This window comes from Gopherus flavomarginatus, chromosome 12 (assembly GCF_025201925.1).
Source record: "Gopherus flavomarginatus isolate rGopFla2 chromosome 12, rGopFla2.mat.asm, whole genome shotgun sequence".
NCBI classification, from domain to species: Eukaryota; Metazoa; Chordata; order Testudines; family Testudinidae; genus Gopherus; species Gopherus flavomarginatus.
The window spans coordinates 44144748-44166099 of NC_066628.1; the positions used below are offsets into that span (position 1 = coordinate 44144748).

The 21352-nt window shown below is 41.9% G+C and overlaps 1 protein-coding gene across 6 annotated transcripts in view; it reads right to left on the minus strand.

Moving 5' to 3' along the window:
- Positions 1-19545, minus strand: part of TEX2 (testis expressed 2) — a 115731-nt gene extending 96186 nt beyond the window's left edge. For 2 of the 6 annotated variants that reach the window (XM_050921008.1, XM_050921013.1), the window contains exon 1: positions 19400-19539. The gene's annotated coding sequence lies outside the window, so the exon portion shown is untranslated. Of the gene's footprint in view, positions 1-9472; positions 9512-19212; positions 19265-19399 lie in introns of those variants that run through there. The other 4 variants (XM_050921011.1, XM_050921010.1, XM_050921014.1 and 1 more) reach the window with 4 other exon arrangements.
- Positions 19546-21352: the final 1807 nt, after the last annotated feature.

A 21352-nucleotide genomic window follows, 5' to 3' on the forward strand; every position in this document is an offset into this window, starting at 1 on the left:
AGGATTATGATATTTCAGAGTTTAATTTTGTTCAGCTTTTGAATGGAAATCAGAAGTCCTGAAGTTCTCTGTGAAAGGAAATGGAGCTCTGGCTCCAGGGCAGTTTGCCTGGTGGGCCGCCCCAGAGCTGGGGCCCTTCAAAGCCGTGGGCTGCCAAGGAGCTGTGTACCTGGGAGCCAATTATTCAAATGTGGACCACTCTGAAAAAGTTTGAGATCCCCTATAGTAACGGATTTTGACAATACATTTTGAGGGAGAGGTATTGTCTATCTAGTGGACTGACCGCAGGAATGGGAGACAGGAACTTCTGAGTTCCTGTCCTGGCTCTGATCCCAGCTTCGTAAGGATTTACATAGGATAAGATGGTATTTTTACAAAATGTAGCATAGAGAGGGCAAGTCGTATTTTAAACACATTAACTGGTTGAAGTGAACACCATGCTCCCCATAGTGTGGACCGTGACCAGCTAACGTTTCTCTCACATCCACTTTTATGCTAGTCCAGGCAAGTCCTTACAGGGCTTGAACAAGTCACTTAGCTTGCCTTACTTCCCTAAAATGGGGATGATATTAATGAACCTGCCTCACAGAGGCAACATGTGGGATTCGTTAGTGCTTGAAAAGTGTTCTGCAGATGGAGAGAGCTATCAGTATTAGATATTTACTCTAGTACAAAAACAAAACATGAAGAGATTAAACACACAATGTAGGTATAAACTAAAGCGAAATCTTCTTAGTGATGCAGGAAGGGGTAGGTACAGTGGTGCGTGAAACTTTATTGCACAGGAGAACGAGTTGTAAAGAACAAACAATCAGATCCTCTTTAATCTGATGAAAGATTATTTCAAACTTCAGTGGATTAGTCTATGGTTGACAGGCCTGCCTGCATCAGTGATTAAATTAAAGGATGTTGTAAAAGCTTTTTATTTGTTGATGAAGCGTCCAATAGAAAAACCAAGAAAGGATATAATGTCCATTTTGGATTTAAAAATTTAAAAAGCAAAGCCTAACAGTCTCCAAACTGTATTATAACCAGCTTTATTTTATTCAGTTCTGATGCTTGGTCACCAAGATGAAGCTACCTCTAGGTGGGAATACACAAGTATTTCCCCTCTCCCTCCCAAGAGATTTACATAATAGAGCAAAAAACTCTTACATTTCAGTTTAAACTTTTAAAAAAACCCACATACTTACAGATTATACTGAAACAGACTAATCAGTCTAATGTCACTTGCACTTGCTCCTAAATCTTATTTTATACAAAAATTGTTTTTCCTTCCAAAAAGCATGTGCTACTAGCCACCTCAAATCTTCTCTTTTTTCCTTTTTAAAAAGTAGAATAATTTGCATGCTAAATTCCTGCAAATGTAGCACTGGTATATTTGCCATATAAAAATATACAAAGATCGAATTCTGTCCCTATACTAATCAGGCAACCCCATTAACAATAATGGTTTGCACACTGAGTAAGCCAGGGCAAAATATAACTCAAGATGCCTAACCTTCACAAACTGAAAATTACTTCTGTTTGTTAAATACACTGACAATTTGTTCATCCACAACTACTAAAAAAAACTAGGAAAGAGGTCTCCACATACAGGAATAAAGAGAATAGTGTAAAGGACGTGATTTAAAATGAAAAGTTAACAGCAACAAGAAACTACAAATAAAAATGAGCAGCACTGGATTAGTCACTAACTTTTTACTCTAGGGGACCCAGAGTTCAAATATGAAAGGTCACTGAAAAAAAGCTATGGAACTACAGCTTTGCAAACCATAAGTTAGATTACACCAAATATGGTCTTTGCTCAACAGTTATTCTTAACCACATAAGTGCCTCCTAATAAGATTTGCCTCCTTGTGTGCTTTTACTCTTCAGAAGAACAGAACTATTAACTTACATTTTTTCATATTTTACATTTATAATCATAATTCTGATTTAATGTCATTCAGAGGATTATCAAATTGCAGGATTAGTATTTTAAGGCTCTTTTATATCTGATGACAAAACATATTCTATTCATTTTTTTCAGCTAAACATTTCCAAAAAGGTTGTTCTAAGGGTTTGTTTATTTTTGTGAACCATTTGCAGAACCATCTAAATTTGTGTGATTAACAATCAGAGAACAGAATTGCACTGGATGCACCCTCCTAGGCAGTGAGGCAGTAATCTAAAAAGGAGTTGCTGCTGAATCATTAGAGAAAGACTGCACCAGCCCAGTAGCTTCTTCGTAGGATAGTGCAATTTGGAATTTGGAATTTACACTATAAACCTATTTTAAGAGATCACAGAGGTTAAGGAGAATAGAGGTGGGAGGAAGAGGCGGGGAGAATCTCTTTGCTGCAGTCTCTAATGAACCAAGGTAAGTGATGATCAGCTGTAACACAATACTCCCCATGAGTTATGGACACACACAGTGCACCAAATTCTGCTTGTCCGGCTCTCACAAGCACTCCCACTGATTAACTATGGCCCCCATGCTGTCATCCTCAGTCAAGCAAACTCCCCTTAATTTCAATCAGAGTATCCATGATCCTCCTTGTACAAACGCATCCCTCGATTTGTAACTGTATTTGTCATAGGTGGGTTAACTTAATTCAGTTTGATTAAAAGAAAAGCCAAGGTTGTATTAAATGGCCTATCATTGTCCTGGTTCCTACAGTTTTTGTGGGTTCAGCTACACAATACCATGCAGTTCTAACAATCCCACTCCAAACATGAAGGCCCTGAAAACAGACAAGCAGTAGCTACTGCAGCAGTTAACACGGGACATTGCTGCCAAAAGGTTTATAAATCACAGAAGGTTATTCCTGCCTCACTTGGGGCTGGGGTGGGGAAGGAGAGAGAAGATAAGACAGAGAAAACAGAAGCAAAACTGGAGGTCATGTCTTCCTGAGCAAGCATTCTCAAATTTGTTCCTAAAACTGACAGTAATTTAACAAGAAATTGTCTAGTGAATATCTTTTCTCCCATTCATTATTGGATGAGCCATGTCTCCTCTCATTCACATCCCTGGGGCAGCTACTGCAATGGCTTACATGAAACAGTAGTTGTAGAAAAGTATTTAATGGATTCTTAGCCTTTTAATGTGATTTGGCAGCTGGAAAGGAAAAAAGCCAGCACCATATAACTAGCCAGCTCTCCATGGTCCACAGCCCAAAATTTGGGAACCAATGGTCTAGTGGGCCAGGATTTCCCAAGTTCTGGCCCTGACACCTGATCTACACTACAGAGTTGGCCAACCTAAGTTGATGACTTGCATCAACCTAGTTTTGCATGTGAGCTAAGGGGTCATCTGCCTTTCTGCTACTTGATTCTTCCCTCTCCATACAGGGACAAGAAAATTTCCAGGGAATTTCTTTTGAACTACTGTGTTGGAGAGATGGATTTTGCCTTCCCAGCTAATTCTCACCCTTGCCCCCACTCCACTTCAGCAAATGAGGCTCAGGGCTGGTCTACATTTACAGTGCTGCAGTTGCACCACTGTAGCATTTAGTGAAGATGCTGCTTATGCCAACAGGAGGGCTTCTCCTGTCGGCATAGGTACTTCATCTCCCCAATAGGTGACAGCTATTTTTTCAGCTATTTTTAGCTGAAAAAAATGAACGGAATATGTCTTGTCATCAGATATAAAAGAGCCTTAAAATACTAATCCTGCAATTTGGAGAAGCCTTCCAGTCAACATAGCGCTATCTATACCAGGGGTTAGGCTGGTATAACAATGTCACTCAGGGATGTGGAAAATCCATGACAGTTATACTGATATAAGTTGGGAGCGTAGACCAGAGTTTGGCTGCCCAAAACAACAGAGGTGCCAAGTTCAGCACAGATCTCAGGAGAATCACAGGTGAAAGAAGCATCTGAACAGACACACAATAAGCTTTGCTCTCTCTTACCATGAAGCCAAGCAAAAACCACCAATCTAATAACCCTAAAGCAAGGTAGGGCAAAGGATCTTACAATATAACCAGAGAGGATGAAGCTTTCCATAGCGACCATCTCACCTGTACAGAAAATTACAGTAACTCCTCATTTAACGTTGTCTCGCTTTACGTTGTTTCAATGTTACGTCCCTGCTCAATTAGGGAACGTGCTCATTTAAAGTTGTTTAATGCTCCCTTATAATGTTGTTTGGCTGCCTGCTTGTAAGATTCTGTGGAAGAGCAGCAACTTTACAAGGGAGCATTGCACAAGTTCCTCTTCTCTGCCTCCTCCCTCTCCCTCCCAGCGCTTCCCCCACCTGCTTAGGACTTTCTGGGACAGAGGGAGGGAGGAGCAGGGAAGCGCCATGTCTCCACTTCTCCCCCTCCCTCCTGGAAAATCCTAAGCGCCACCAAACATGATGCTAAAAGGCACACAGCATAGCTACTGTTTGTCAGAGAGAGCTCTCCTGCTGACAAAAAACTTCCACCCCACACAAGCAGCAGTGTCTTTGTTGGCAGCAGAGCGCTCCTGCTGACAAAGCGTTGTTCACACTAGTGCTTTCGGTTGGTGAAACTTTTGTCATTTGGGGGTGGTGGGTTTTTTTAACACCCCTGAACAACAAAAGTTTTGAGACTCAGTGCCAGTGTAGACAAACCCCAAGTTTCTTAATGGAGGGATAGATCTTCCAAGCCTATTCTTATGCAAAGCTTGCAGTCATTCATGCAATAAGGACCAAAGGAGTCCATCAGTAGGCCTTCTTGTCTGAGAATTTACTCACACGAGTAAGGGCTTGCAAGCGTTGGCCTTTAAATATAACCCAGTAGCAAATCTTTAGTATTCTACTCTTAAACAATATATCTATTTCCAAGTAATGTTCCTTTAGTCTTTAATTCAAAATGTGGAACATAAAATTTTCAGCATAGATTACTATAAGCTCACAAAAATATGTGAAACTCAAAACTAAACATTTTGAAACATTAAAAATGATAACAGCACAATTAAAAACAGGATCTCTCTATAGGGCACTCCTTACTGTTGCTAATCACAACACAGTTTAAAAAAAAAATCTAATTCCTATTTTATTATGTTACAGACATGATTATGGACAGATTCGAAAATAATTCCAAATATCTGTTGAATATAATTTGTTGCTTAGGTCAGAAATCTGAAATTTTCTGGTCCATTGTCATGCCTTTATTATACAAGTTTTCAGTGCTTTTGAACAGTGCTACTTTTAAATGAGGAAGCTGCTCCAAACAAGAAGGATAAAGCCAGCCATGTGGAGGACTCAAATAAAATATGACAGTTTAAAAAGAAAATTAAATTTGTGGTAAAAAAAAATTCAAGAGTCTAAATCTCACTGAAAACAAATCTGATCCATCAGATCAGGGATCCTGTCTTTTTTAGTGGGTTCGTAAATGCATATTTAATAGTACTTCACAAACAATGTGAAACCAAGATATGAACTTGGGATTTACACAACATTTCAGACATCAAACTGATTTAGCTGTACTTATGATTCCTAATTTTTTGTATTGGTAGTATTAGAATTGTTAATTGGTCCTGGTTGCAGGTCAGGGCTAACATTCAGCTGCTACCTGAAGTTAGGTTTTATAGTTGAGGATTTTCACTAATAGTTACTAGTCTAAATTAAATGCTAATGAAATCAGCAGCACAGTTTGACCAGTCCTATTCAGTTTGTGTGTGTCATCAGGGGAAGTTAATAAATAAACAAACCTAGATTGGTAGGTAGGTCTACTATGGTATCCATCACTATAGTATGAATGCTGTGGTTCACACATTAGTATAAACTAAGCCAGGGGAGAGGACAAGATAGTGAAGAGGAAGCTCAGGGAAACCAGCAGATATTGAACCAGTCTTCAACATTTACTTTGCCTGAAGATTAAAGTTCTCTGTTGTCAAACACTCTCCACTATCAGCAAATAGGGTGGGATGTTGAAGTTAAGAAACAATCCTTATTCATGAAAAACTGCTGCCTTGCCTGTCACCCAGAAAACGACATTTCTTCTTTAGGAACCAAGAAAATACATGACATATAACACTTTCTCCCCACCCTAGTATCCTAAGTAAGGTGGCAGGAAGTGGTAGCAAACTGTCAGACAAAGAAGAAGTAGTTTTCATCCACTATGATCAATATGCCTTGTACTGTAATGTTTGTTTGCTAGTTTTAGCATCCCTCCATTGGGCCCCAAGTAACGTGACTAATGTTAAATTCCTTTCATTTACTGAGAGTGTTTTTCTTTTGTATCTTAGTATTAAGTCTATTTTGTTTCAATAATCTGCCCAGATTCCATAGTTATTTGTTTTATTAATTCTGAGATAGGAATCTTTTATATGCTGAAATCAAAATAAAACATTACTACTGTCTAATACTTTTGGGAGAGAATCTTGTGTATAAGAGTGCTGCAAGCACTTTGTGGACCAAAGGGATTGTGGGCTCCACTCTTAAGAGACACCACTAAGAACCAAAGAGCACAGGACTGAAGCAACTGTAACAGTTGGAGTCATTATGAAGGCTGTACATTTTTACACAGTGCATAATTAGCCCATGGAACTCCTTGTCACTAGACAGCACGAGGCCAAGAGCTCAGCAGGATTCAGAGAAGGACTGGACGCATACAGATAAAAACATCCACATTTACTGTGGATAGCAATTTTTTTAAAAATGCAAATAAAAACCAAAATGTTTCAGCATATAAACCCAACCGATAGCCAACAGGAATTAGCAAGAAACTTTCCTATGGGCAGATTATTCCACTATAGGGTTTCATGCACCATCCTCTGAACAAAGATGCTGGCTACTGTCAAAGACAAGATACTAGACAAGATGGACCAATAGTTGGAGCTGGTATGAATTTCTGTGTTTCGTTTGTGTACCTCAACTTCATGTTTTAAGCAAGGTGTGGGTTAATAGCCTTAGGGCAGTATGTTATATTGAACTGTAATATCTCCTAATAATAGGCTAGGGCACTTGCATAATAACTCATATTTCCAAAAACATTTTTGTATACTGCATGTTTATGGAAAAGGCAACATGATGAAGCTGATTATAGAGTATCTACCAGGTGCTGAGCAGACTCATTTCCTACTGAAATCAACTGGAACTGACAGTGCAGCACAAGATTTTAATACAATCAACACAAACCACAGCAGCTAGCTACATGCATTTGAAGGACTAAACAAATGCAGCTTTGCTATCCACTTGGAATAAACAGGTTCAAATTACGAAAGACTGACTGGCAGATATCCCCATAGTCAAGATGACAATTATTGTTGGACTGATAAAAATCACCCTCTCACCGTTCCTCTCTCTCAATGGCCAGAACACTGGTGACATCCCGAGTGGAGTTTCACATCATATGTAATTACAACAGCTCCAGGAAGAAGATTGCAATGGTAAGGAGAGGGGAAGCTATGTTTTCTTTCCTGCAACTGTTGCTCTCTTCTCTCAGCTACGTGATCCATCTCAGCATGGGTCTTCTCCATTACAAGCAGGGTCAGGAAGTTAGAGGGAAAATTAAAAACAAAGCTCACTGAAGGGTTTAAATAAATTAGATACTTACTGGAATTTTCAGCACTCACCAAAAGTACTCTGGCCCCTCAGGTGAAGAGGTGCCTTCCAATGAGCAATAATGCTTGGAGCCACATAGCCAACCATTTTATGGACACACTACCTTCTCCCTCAACTCAAGAGGGCAATTGTTTTCCACTGTATGTTATAGCTCCAGTCAAATACATGCAAGATACAAACATATAGTGAAACAGATCTAGATCCTCTTATTTTACTAGAAAATGGACCTCAGCTGGCAGAGAGAGCTACTGTCCAATCCTCCCAAATCAAAATCATTCCTCTAGGCTGCTACATTAAGAAGATATTTATACTCTGAATTCTGACTAGCTACATATGGAGCTGCAAAATGTGTAGGCAGATTTCATTTTGCAAATGTTAATCAACCTAACGGTCTCCATGAGCCTATAGAGGACAACTATACAGTTGAAAATAAAAGATGGTAGGTGGGAATATGTATCCTACTTCCCTGCGGAAGTCACAGTGCAATAATGTATTAAAATCACTGTTCTACTATTTAAGATAAGCCATCATGTATGCAAGTTCCCTGTTTCCCCTTCACAGCCAATATTTTATAACTAGTCTAATTTGAGACTGAACCTGCAAAGCCTTACTTGCACCAACAGTCCTTACTCATATTATTAGCCACACTGACTCGTTGGCAGTCAATTACCTTGGGTCCAATCCTGAGAAGTACTGAGCCTTCAACTCTCATTCAAGTTAGTGGCACATTTAGCACTCAGGACTATGTAAGATCATGCCACTCGTACATCTGCCTGTAAAGTGCCATAAAGATCAACAGTGCAGGAAAAATAATCAGTATTACAAGAAACTGGGTCAAACCTAGGCCTCAGCTACTTGATAGCTTCCATCCAATCTAATACATCCCACTGATTTTCTTCCCCTACCGCCAGTAGAAATACTATGTAATTAAAAGCAGTGCTGAGAAAGCATTAGTTATTTTATGTCTTGATTTGCCTGGCAATAAGTTAAAGAACAGCAAAAGCCACCAGATGGACTCTAAAGGGCAATATAAAATAATTATTTTAGATCTACATCCTGCCTTGTTCAATTACCCTATGTATAATTATGCAGGTCATTCAGACTTTGATACATATTGCCATGCATGCAATCTACCATAAAATGTAGAGCTCATAAAAATTGCTCTAGTTGGTAGATGTACTGTTAAAGCTATCTACTCATACATCTCTATGCACCAGGGGCGTGGTTGTTTCTATAAGACTATTAATTGCTAAGCCAAGGGGCCAGGGGGAGACTTGTGCACAGGCGGCAGAAACAGTTGCCTTGCAGCACCAGATAACACAGCAGCACTGACTGACATCTGAGGATGTCATCCATTCATTCTCATGTCTCTTTAACAAAGTCCCATTTCCAACAAAACAAGAAGATATAAAATGGAAGTGAATAACTCCCCCTGTCCCCTTTTTTTTTTTTTAAGGGGGGGAAGGGAGACTGCTCATGGAATACAGTAACTTTCACCTCATATCCATCCATCACAAGTCAATAGTGACTAAAAGTGTAGTGTGGGTGATGGAACAGCCATCCTAAATATAATAACTAAGTTTCCATACAGTTCTTAGCAGATAGTGTCCACGTCACAAAAGTGAAGACGACGGACATCAGTCCTTCATTGCAGCCTCAACAGCATAAGACCATGCAGACTGAATTACCTACTCATTGCTCAAAGTGATCTTGCTAGGCCACCAATAGGCATTTTGCCTAGAAGGTGTGGAAAGAAAGGATACCCGTGTTTATCCACAAAATGGGTACCAGAGAACTTGACAGGGATGTCAAATCACATGCAGTATATTTACTAATTAAAATCACTATGGAATCTAGTCACAAGAATAATAAAAAAGTACCAGGGAGAGAATAAAAGCCAAGGTCACTGGCCAGAAGTAAAGTAAAGTAGCATTCAAGATACAGGGGTTTACTCACTGTTAACATTGCTACAGTTAAGCGTCTGTTGGCATTTCCATTACAAGCCCAGATCCGGTTCCAGGCTGTATAACTTTTTTTTTTTTTTTTTTTTTAATAGCTAAGTCTGCCCCAGGCTGAAAGTTGGCATATAATGTCTCAAAGGAGCACAGATTTTTAGGGGGTATTGTTTCATAAGTATTAATTTAGCTCTGCACATTTTAAAAGCATACAATGGCAGAAATAACAGAAGTTCTTACAGTTAAATACTGTTTCTGCTCTTATAACTGTGGCATTTTAAAAATTAGTATTTTCAGGCAATTAATCTATATGGCCCCGATCCAAAGAATCGCTGTGCATGCTACGTTAGCATGCTTCTAACATCCTATGAGTCACTAAGCACCTTGCAGAGCTAGGCCTATTGTCACCAAAAAGCAATGAGCTATAAATGACAATCACTTTGCATGCAGAGCTAGTCCTTTTCCTCTAAGTATCTTTCTTGTGATGCTTTGGAAATTATGAATATAATAGCTGCACTATTTTAATATATATTCATAAAATATAGTATAATGGTACTGCAGGGACAGTTGGGGTATTTGTTCAGGATGTCTATTAAAGACACAATGAAACCTTTATTAATAAACATTTTATTCAATTCACAGCTACTGAAGAATTAATATTCAATCATAGAACTATTTCCCTTTCCTCCCCATTTTTTTTTTAAATACTTCAAAAAAGTGAGAAGGACACCCAAAGAGGTATGGAAATTCAGCGTAAGAACTGCAAAGCTCTTTACAAAGATTAGCTTATCAGGTCTAACAAGCCAGCCATGAAGACAGCAAGAGATACATAAGGATCATTACATTCACCCCTGAAATGCATTTACCCCTGAGGTGGAACACAAGCAACACTATGCAACAGGGTTGGGACAGAAAGTGAAGAACACGTCAGTTGAAATTGCAGAGGGACATTAAGGAGGCAAAATGGAATTACCTGACCTGGATTGTGGCCAGGCCACTGTGGGCTAGAAATGCTCCACTTAAAATAAAGTTCATATGGTGGCAGAAGTGTGGTTTTTTGTTTTGTTTGGAGATTTTTGTTGTTGTTTTGTTTTTAAAAGGACTCAATTGTCTGGACCTTGGCTTTAGATCTCAGCCAGAGGATGAATTCTTCAGTCTTTAAATCACAAAGATATGTGCTGGTGTTCAGAGGGGTTTCTAAAGAGTGGACAATCATATATATTATATACTGCAAATCCTAGGCAGAAAAGGGTGAAAAAGGAGTAAAGCCAAACCCAGCTTACAACCTTCATACTATCTGGTTTCAGTATTGCATATGAAATATTCTTTTATCAAACTAGCACCATCCCAAGGATGTAAGTATCTTTTCCCTCAAAGCATAATTCTTTCATCTGGCCACCAAAACATGGACTTTTTAATTCCCCAACGTTAATTCCCATTTCTGAATCATAACAGAACAAAAACTACATCATTGCATTACATTATTAATTTCACACCATGAGTTCATTTCAGATCATGAATGATAAGCTACATTTATGAAAGTTATAGTACTTTGTGAAGGGCTTTGAAATTGTACTTCTAGCCTCTTCCATCCAAACATGAATCAGATCTCAACAATTCTGCCAAGAGGGTGAAAACCATAATTTAAACTAAGGAAACTTGCCCCAATTCTGGAGATAGGCTTAAAATAGATCCCAGTTATCTTCATTCCTAGTCCTCTGCAGCCACTAAACCTTGGCAGTGACAATTTAGCACTATTCATGGCCAAGAAACACACATCACAGATCATGAAATCTGGTCTTCCCCTGTGAAATCTGCATAGGGGAGACCAGCGTTTCTCAAACTGGGGGGCCTGACCCAAAAGAGTTATGGGGAGGCCCAAAGTTATTTTAGGGGAGACACAGTTTTACCACCCTTACTTCTGCACTGCCTTCAGAGCTGGGTGGCCAAAGAGCAGCAGCTGTTGGCCAGGCGCCCAGCTCTGAAGGTGGTGTCCTGCCAGCAGCAGCACAGAAGTAAGGGTGGCAATACCATGCCATGCCACCTTACTTCTGGGCTGCTGCCTTCAGAGCTGGGTGGCTAGAGAGTGGTGATTGTTGACTGAAGGCCCAGCTCTGTAGGTGGCAGCAAAGAGTTACGGGTGGCAGTACCATACCATAACATCCTTACGTCTGCATGCTGCTCACGGCTGCTCTGCCTTCAAAGCTGGGCTCCTGGCCAGCAGCCGCCACTCTCCAGCTGCCCAGCTCTGAAGGCAGCCCCCACCAGCAGCAGCACACAAGTAAGGGTAGCAGTACCACAACCCTCCCCACAACAACCTTGTGACCCTCCTACAACTCCTTTTTGAGTCAAGACTCCTACAATTACAACACCGTGAAATTTCAGATTTAAATAGCCCAAATCATGAAATTGACCAAAATGGACTGTGAATTTGGTAGGTCCTTAACTATGAAGTTGATCCTTTAGGAGATTTATGCACAATTCCTAAGCACAGTAGACATTTTCAGGGCTTTTTACAAACTCTCTTAAACTTGACCCATGCCCATCTTGGGATGGCCTCAAATTTATAAGAGTTAAACAGTTTCCTTGCCCAGTTTCTTAAGTGCCATGGGAATAATTCTGTCTTGGCTGGACAAAGAGACCCACCCCCAACGGTGATGCTGAAAACCTAATTGACACCACTGGGAATGGTGATAGTAATGGTAATATGGTAGAAGAGTGGTAAAGAGCCCATCAGTGGCCAAACCATGCAGACATTGTGTGGTAGAATGAGGTCAAACAAACCCAGTTCATGAAAACTATTAATCTGCACCAGCGGGTCTCAAACTGTGGGTCAGGACCCCACAGTGCATCATGATCCCAAAATAATGGGGTCACCAGGGCTGGATTAGACTTACTGGGGCCCAGGGACAAAGCCCAAGCCTGAGGGCTTCAGCCCTGGGCAGCAGGGCTAGGGTTACAGGCCCCCTGCCTGGGGCAGAAGCCCTGGGGCTTTGGCCCCTCAACCTGGGGTCCTGTAATAATTTTTATTGTCAGAAGGAGGTCACGGTGCAATTAATTTTGAGAACCTCTGATCTACACCACCCTTCTGGGCTTTAAGGGAAAAATGCCAATGTTTGTTACATTTTATTATCTGTCCTTCAGAGTCACCTCTTCTCATCTAAAACATTGACTCAGAGTAGTATATTGGCCTGTACTTTTCACAGCAAAACAAATATTTTAAAAGAATTAAGGCGCAATAGAGAAAGAATGGTCTTGCAGTTAACAGATAAGGATGGGAGTTGGGAGATCCAGGAGAGGAAGAAATTGGGGCTTAAATTACCATCTTTTCCCCATCATATGCTCCTACCTCCTCCAAGGTAGGAATGACAAACTCAAACCAGACCTCTAGATCTGATCTGACTACCACTAGACTTGCATCAAGTTTAGATTTCAACTCTGCAGGTTAGGGACCATCTCTGCCAAATGACATCCAAGACTGGCACTGTTCATCACTTCACAAGAAATTGTTCAACCATCCAGCCCCATTTTGTTCTTAAAGAATTTTCTGTTGTATTTCAGACTTTTCAGATACTTTTCAGTATCTTCTGGTTGGGAGAAGACTGAATATGGTCCAACAATAACCCATTTGAGACATTTTTCAAAAGCAACCTCTGACTTTGGGTATCTCAAGCTTTGGGACACTTGGACTTCATTTTCGGGGTGCTGATCACAAACAACTCCAATTAAAGTAAATGGGAGTGCACGTGCTCAGTAACTGTTAAAAGGAGGCCACAAAGCATCAGATTAGACACCCAATATAAGCAGACACTTGGAAAATTCAGACGTTAGCCTCTAGCAGCCTCACTCTACAGCACCAAACTGAAGAGGAAGAAGACATACCTTAATTATTTCGCTAAACAATTAGATGTGTAAATATGGTACTGTGAATATGATCTGATACAATCTGCCACACCATGCCAGGCATAAAAATTTTGTGACAAAAGTGAAGTGTTGCATTAGAATGCTCAGAGTTTATTGGAACTCAAGGCTAACATAAAAGTAGCTCTGTGTCAGAGACTGCAATATGGCTTTGGCTCTTCTGGGAGAACTTAAACATAACCTGCAGTAATTACTTTCACCTGATAAACAATACAATTTTTTGCCAGTTTGATTTTATTGTTAAATATTAAACTAAAACGTTTTTTGCATATGTATATTACCATCTGTAACATACAGCATAGGAAAAAATAAACATTATGAATTTATAATTAGCATTTAATATTGTGATGTTTATATTGAAAAGCAAAAAAAAACTTTAATAAAAAAACATCTTTGCAGAGAAGGGAAAGTTTCTTCTGTCTCTCAGGTGACTGACAGCCCACCCTGACAATCACTCTCTTTCCCTCGCTCCCGGCTGTCCAAGCGTCACAAACTTACAGTATGCAAGATGTTGCCCCTTTTGCTTTCAACTCTACTCTAAGAACAAGGGATTTAGAAAGAGAGGCATATAAGGACGTAGAAAGTTGCTAACTCCTGTTTTAATCAAATATATGGAGAGAAGAGAGGGTTAAAAAAATCTTTGGTTGTTTCTCTAGCAGCTTTGATTTAAGGATCACAAGCAGATAAAGTTAAGTCGCACAATATTCCATGTATTATTATTGCTATGAGCAAGCTAAGGCATAGATAGATTAAGTAACTTGCACTCCTCTGACCTTCAAACTTTCCTGTTCCCAATCTAACCACTACACCACAGTCTTAAACTGGAATAGGATCTTAACCAATACAATCAAAAAAAAAAAAAAAAAAAGAACTCAAACACGTTTCCTAACTTTATTGGTAAGAGCTTTACTTTAAAATGGCATTCTTTTGGGTTGTTGGAATATCTAATTATAGAGCAGGGGTCGGCAACCTTTCAGAAGTGGTGCACTGAGTCTTCATGTATTCACTCTAGTTTAAGGTTTCATGTGCCAGTAATACATTTTAATGTTTTTAGAAGGTCTCTTTCTATAAGTCTATAATATATAACTAAACTGTTGTTGTATGTAAAGTAAATAAGGTTTTTAAAATGTTTAAGAAGCTTCATTTAAAATTAAATTAAAATGCAGAGTTCCCCGGACCGATGGCCAGCACCTGGCCAGCGTGAGTGCCACTGAAAATCAGGTCACGTGTCGCCTTCGGCACATGTGCCATAGGTTGCCTACCCGTTTTAGAGATAAACCCTCTGCTTTAAACCTATTGACTGTGCCAAGTTAATGGTAGAGGCTTCCACCAAAACAAGGAGATAAGTTCAGTGGGACTCCAGCACTTTCCTGAATCAGGGTCTTCGTTACATAGACACTTGAAAGTTCTCATGTTTACCTCTTTATCTGAAAACTGAAATAGTTAATTCTGTTCTACAGTCACGTGGTGGAAAATCAATCCTTTTGCTCTCAATAAGCAATCTACTATAGTCAACAAACACAGCATCATTTAAATAAATTTGATATCTCTTTCCTACCCAATTAAAACGAATATAATGTAGAATGGAAAGAGGAAAACAGGTACAATACAGTGACCAAACAGGTAGCTTACCAAGTCTAAAATGCAGGTTTGTTTGAAGTAGCTGGATACTACAAAACCAGACTCAAATTCCAAGAAAGTTAACTAATCATTTCATCCTACTGAGGGAGATAGTACTAGGTGATTTATTAAATGCAGAATTTTTCTACTAAGGACTTAAAAGCCAGAGTTAAAAGTATTCTTTGTCATTGCAGAGATTATTGCACTCTCCACTCCAGAGATGCCTACATGTCAATGGTGCCAGGTTTAGGTACATATAAATGCTACAAAATCAAAGGTGCTTATTAATGTAATTTCCTGTCTGCACACACACAAAGTAATAGAGAGAGTGTTAAACTGAAGTGATCAAATCAAGTGAGTGTTTTCAGGGGGCATAAGTGAAAGTTTAAGCAAAAGAAACCACAGGTTTAATCTATCTGAAAAGGCCAGATAGATTAAGGCCAATGATTAGTGCAATATAGATATTAAAGGAGCTAAATTTACAGCTGTCATTTCTCTGTCACAACATTGTCATTTTTAATTTTATATCCAAGTGGTGGCAACAGGTCAGCTGAACATACAGAGCTGCAAATCTGGGATCACCAAACACTACTAAGTTATACCAGATCAAGGTTTAGACTTTCATAGGGAGCCCTTTCCTTAGATGGAAGAATCTCTCACTACCTACAGGGGTAGAACCAACCCTGCCCTCTTACTTCCTTCATTTGCCCTCTGAATTACAAATCCTAGCACTACTGACCTGCAGCATATTCAGCTGCTTCGTAACAGTTTTCATAAAATCCTTCTGCATTTCCATCCTTTAGTCTTGTCTTTCCTGCTGAATACGCAAAGTAGAAATCATTCTCTCCTAGAACAGTGTATACATACAAGGGGGTCACTGAACTAAGTTATTTTTATTGTACCTCTCTACTCCTACATTATCCTGTTCACTTCTTCCATCAATATACTTTCCTGCCTGAAGCATGTGATGCTGTACAGCTTTTTGGAAGAAAAATATTTTGGATCATACCATCTTCTGCTCAAGGATATCAGAGTGCTTGAGAGGCATCCCTTAATTAAGCCAGAAAACAACTCTCATTATTTCATCTGTGGGAAAATGGATGTGCTGAGATCTGAGTGACTTGCAAACTCATTAGCGATCCTGGGCAGCATGGCCAAAAGCAGAACCCACATCTCCTAACTCCCAGTCTTTTAACCACTAAACTATGCCTCAATTATAAGCTAATTTTGCTTCTCCTCCCTCCCCAGGCCTGCTCCTCTAACTACTCCATCATATTTAAAATCCCACTAGGTCTCAGTTCCATTTTTACCTAGCTGTATCATATTAAGAACTATAACAGAATGAAGTTTGGTCCTTCAACCTCTGTAGGATATGTCTGCATTCTAAATCTAACACACCACTTCAAACACACTGGGGCAGAGACTATCTTCTCTTGCCCCTTACTGGGCTCACAACCGGTTCTCAGTAAGTCTCACACAGCTCAAAGTTGTTGGCTTTCTGGGCATGCAGCAAGACTTTACCTCTTTTCCCAGATTTCATCTAAAGGGTTGAATGAGTGGAGAGTGAGAGCTGGAGTCCAGACGGATTGATAGTCACAATCATCATCAGGAGGGTTTTAGCATACAATGTTTATAAATCTAGAGCAGGGACAAAGGGACACAATTACACTTTTCCCTAATCATTGCCCTTTTCGGTAGACTAATATGTTGCTACATATTTCTCCTGATATGTTCTCTTCACTGTCTACCTTCACTTGTTCCATATGGCTCTCTTCAAATTTCAGTAAAGCCCCTAACCCACCTAGCTGCCATGTAACATATCAAATATTTCTGTCCATAACTGTATAAATCACCTGTCTCACTTCATACTCATTACATGTTTTTATCTACATGATCCCACAGCTGTCTAAACAATTGTGTAGAGAAAAATAAATATACTCCAGTAGCATTTGAAACTCAAACACTATGATGTGTTTGATATCTGATATATTTGATAAATAGGATAAAAATCTGAATATGAAACTAACTATAAAATAGAAGTGCAAGTGACTTCTTTATCCAAAAGAAATAAAAAAATAAAGATTAACGTGTATTTTTTAAATTCTTTCATTTTTAATAGTCTAAGGTATTTGTATTATGTCATAAAAGTTTGTTTTTACCTATCGTAGTTAATAGTGTTCATTAAATATTCCCCCTATTCTCTATATATGATAAAGAATACGTTTACTTTGCATCTGAAATGTCAAATTTAATTATATGATTCGAATGAGAATAGTTCTTGGCCCATGACAAGAGCAAAGTAATAATACTACTATGATTTTTTTTTAACTTGACAGAAAAAGGCAGATTTAAGCTGCCAATCAGAACCATTCAGACCACTGTACCTCCACAGAAGCCCACTGAGGGGTCACCCAAATGGATCAGGTTGCAGAATAAGTTCTTAAGTCAAACAAAACACATACCCCCTCCATATATTATGGCATATCACAACAAACACTTAAAGACTGACTTCTTTATTCCACAAAAACTTAACTTTACTTTCTTCTGCTGAAATTAAAATGCTTATACTTCTCAAACTACTCTATTTTTTAAGAGCGATCAAGTACTCACTCTAAAAATAATCTGAAGTTATACAAATATTTTCACTTTTTAAAGTACATAAAGTTTTTCTAAATTCCAGTTAATGTTACAACTTATTGTATAAAACAAACCAGTGACATTGTGTGGTGGTTTTGGGTTTTTAAGCCACACAAACAAGATCGTGAAATTGGCATGTATGGAGACAAACAAGGATGACAAAGCAAATAAGAAGATAGGTTTTATGGATTAGAATTTTCAAGGGTGAGTAAGAGAGCTAGGCACTCAATTCCAACCGAATTTCAATGGGAGCCTGGGCACCAAGCTACCACAGGCCTCTCTGAATCCAAGCTACAGTTCAGAACACATTTGTGGATGTGGTATACACTGGCAAGAAGTTTAGAACAAACATTTAAAGGGAAGTTTGTTTGTTTGTTTTTAAAGAGTTGCAAAATCCAAATTTTAATCCCAACTAGAATAATTTCCTGGGATTTAAACACTGAACATCAATGGAGGAACACTAACATAGCAGTACCGAGAATTAATTGCAGGAGAACCAGAAGGCACAATGGACAAAGCCCACTTTTACTGAACAGAGTAAAGCACTAAAACAAAAAAAAGCATCAATACTGAAGAGTAAATTTTTTTTCAAAGTTTCAACAATTATTATTTGAAGTGTTATTAACAGTAGAGGCCAGGAAACTTGTGTTTAAGATAGGATAGTTTTTAAGATTTAAACAGTGTTCCTGTCAGGTTACATATCCACTGAATACTAGTATCAGACCAGACTCCAATTTCAGTTACATTGATGTGTAAATCAGGAAAAACTCCACTGACTTCTGAATCTGAACTGATCCGAATCCAGCCTAACAGAAAAAAAAATGGCAATCCTGATATATGTGACCAGAACCACTCATTGCTCACTGGAAGGCAACCATCCAACCCCTCCTTCTATTAAGTGGAAAACAAAAACAAAACATGACAAAGCACCGTTCACTAAGTCTGCTTTCAGCTGTGGCATACAGGCTGGCAGCGTAGGTGCCATTAAGTACAGACCAACGTAATCTATATCGGGATGAAAACTGGCTGTTCTTCAAGTACTCTCTCCTGTTGCGGCTGGGGCTGTTCCCTGCATCGCAGGCTGGCTACCTGTGAGCTACAGCTACAGGCATGATACAGCCTTCCTCTCAACTCCGCTGCTGCAACCAACACGCGTCTCTCCTACAGGAACAAGCGGCGGATCAGCCTGCCTCATGGCGACAGGGGGATCTGGAGGGGACGGTCACTCCTCCAACTGCCACCGACCTCAACCACGTTAAAGTTCCCTGGACAGTGAAATCTCTAGATGCCCAGCCCAGATCAGACCCTTACAACAATCCTGACAGTCAGTGACCCCTCCCCACCGCTACCAGCCCAGAGCCCCAATACAAGCTGTTACCCAGACTCCCGCATCCTCTCCCCCAGTCACCACACCGCTGCCCAGACCCCGACGCCCCACTCACCACCCTGCCATCCCAATGGAGACGTTGCTGCCCACAGCCCCCCGCCCAACCCTGCCATGTGCCGCCCCAGAGGAGCGGCTGCGTATCCTCCCCAGCGTAGGCCCAGCCAGGCTCCTGTTACCGCCGAGGCCGGAGGTCTCCTCCTCGCCCAGTCCCGGAGCCTGCAGGAGGCTGCCGGGCTCCAGCGCCTCAGCCGGGGCTCTGCAGCAGGAGCTCCCGCCGGGCAGGCTGCCGCTGTGGGAGCGGGAAGGAGGGCGGGAGAGAGCCAGTCCGGGCCGGGGGACGGGGGCCAGCCCTGCTCCTCTTACCTTATCGCCGGCTCATGGTACTGCTCTGCCCGGGGTGTGGGTGGTTCCAGCGTCGCCCTGCCCGGTCCCTCGCTGCCAGGCCAGCCCCGAGCCCCGGCGGCGGCAGAAGCAGGAGGAGGCGGCAGAGCTGCCTGACGCGACGCGGCCAATCCAGGCCTGGCGGTGGGCTGGGCCTACCGCGGCAATTAGCTTGGCTGTTAAAGGCACAGAGGCCGCGGCGCGGTTCCGCCGGACCGGGGGGGCCCAGCGTATGGCAGGGGTGGAGCGGAGCTGGGCTCCAGTGTAGTGGGGTGTATGGGGGGTGCTATGTTCCAGTGTAGTGGGGTGTATGGGGGGGCTTGGATCCAGTGTAGTGGGGTGTATGGGGGGGGCTTGGATCCAGTGTAGTGGGGTGTATGGGGGGTGCTATGTTCCAGTGTAGTGGGGTGTATGGGGGGGCTTGGATCCAGTGTAGTGGGGTGTATGGGGGGGGCTTGGATCCAGTGTAGTGGGTTGTGTAGGGAGGGAGCTTGGATCCAGTGTAGTGGGGTGTATGGGGGGGACTTAGATCCAGTGTAGTGAGGTGTATGGGGGGGACTTAGATCCAGTGTAGTGGGGTGTATGGGGGGGGGCTTAGATCCAGTGTAGTGGGGTGTATGGGGGGGGGCTTGGATCCAGTGTAGTGGGGTGTATGGGGAGGGGGCTTGGATCCAGTGTAGTGGGTTGTGTAGGGAGGGAGCTTGGATCCAGTGTAGTGGGGTGTATGGGGGGGCTTGGATCCAGTGTAGTGGGGTGTATGGGGGGTGCTATGTTCCAGTGTAGTGGGTTGTATGGGGGAGGGGGCTTGGATCCAGTGTAGTGAGGTGTATGGGGGGGGGCTTGGATCCAGTGTAGTGGGGTGTATGGGGAAGGAGCTTAGATCCAGTGTAGTGGGGTGTATGGGGGGGGCTTGGATCCAGTGTAGTGGGGTGTATGGGGAGGGAGCTTAGATCCAGTGTAGTGAGGTGTATGGGGAGGGAGCTTAGATCCAGTGTAGTGAGGTGTATGGGGGGGGCTTGGATCCAGTGTAGTGGGGTGTATGGGAAGGGGGCTTGGATCCAGTGTAGTGGGGTGTATGGGGGGGGCTTGGATCCAGTGTAGTGGGGTGTATGGGGAGGGAGCTTAGATCCAGTGTAGTGGGGTGTATGGGGGGGGGCTTGGATCCAGTGTAGTGGGGTGTATGGGGGGGGCTTGGATCCAGTGTAGTGGGGTGTATGGGGAAGGAGCTTAGATCCAGTGTAGTGGGGTGTATGGGGGGGGCTTGGATCCAGTGTAGTGGGGTGTATGGGGAGGGAGCTTAGATCCAGTGTAGTGGGGTGTATGGGAAGGGGGCTTGGATCCAGTGTAGTGGGGTGTATGGGGAGGGGGCTTGGATCCAGTGTAGTGGGTTGTGTAGGGAGGGAGCTTGGATCCAGTGTAGTGGGGTGTATGGGGGGGCTTGGATCCAGTGTAGTGGGGTGTATGGGGGGTGCTATGTTCCAGTGTAGTGGGTTGTATGGGGGAGGGGGCTTGGATCCAGTGTAGTGAGGTGTATGGGGGGGGGCTTGGATCCAGTGTAGTGGGGTGTATGGGGAAGGAGCTTAGATCCAGTGTAGTGGGGTGTATGGGGGGGGCTTGGATCCAGTGTAGTGGGGTGTATGGGGAGGGAGCTTAGATCCAGTGTAGTGAGGTGTATGGGGAGGGAGCTTAGATCCAGTGTAGTGAGGTGTATGGGGGGGGCTTGGATCCAGTGTAGTGGGGTGTATGGGAAGGGGGCTTGGATCCAGTGTAGTGGGGTGTATGGGGGGGGCTTGGATCCAGTGTAGTGGGGTGTATGGGGGGGTTCTATGTTCCAGTGTAGTGGGGTGTATGGGGGAGGGGGCTTGGATCCAGTGTAGTGAAGCGTATGGGGAGGGGGCTTAGATCCAGTGTAGTGGAATGTATGGGGGGGCTTGG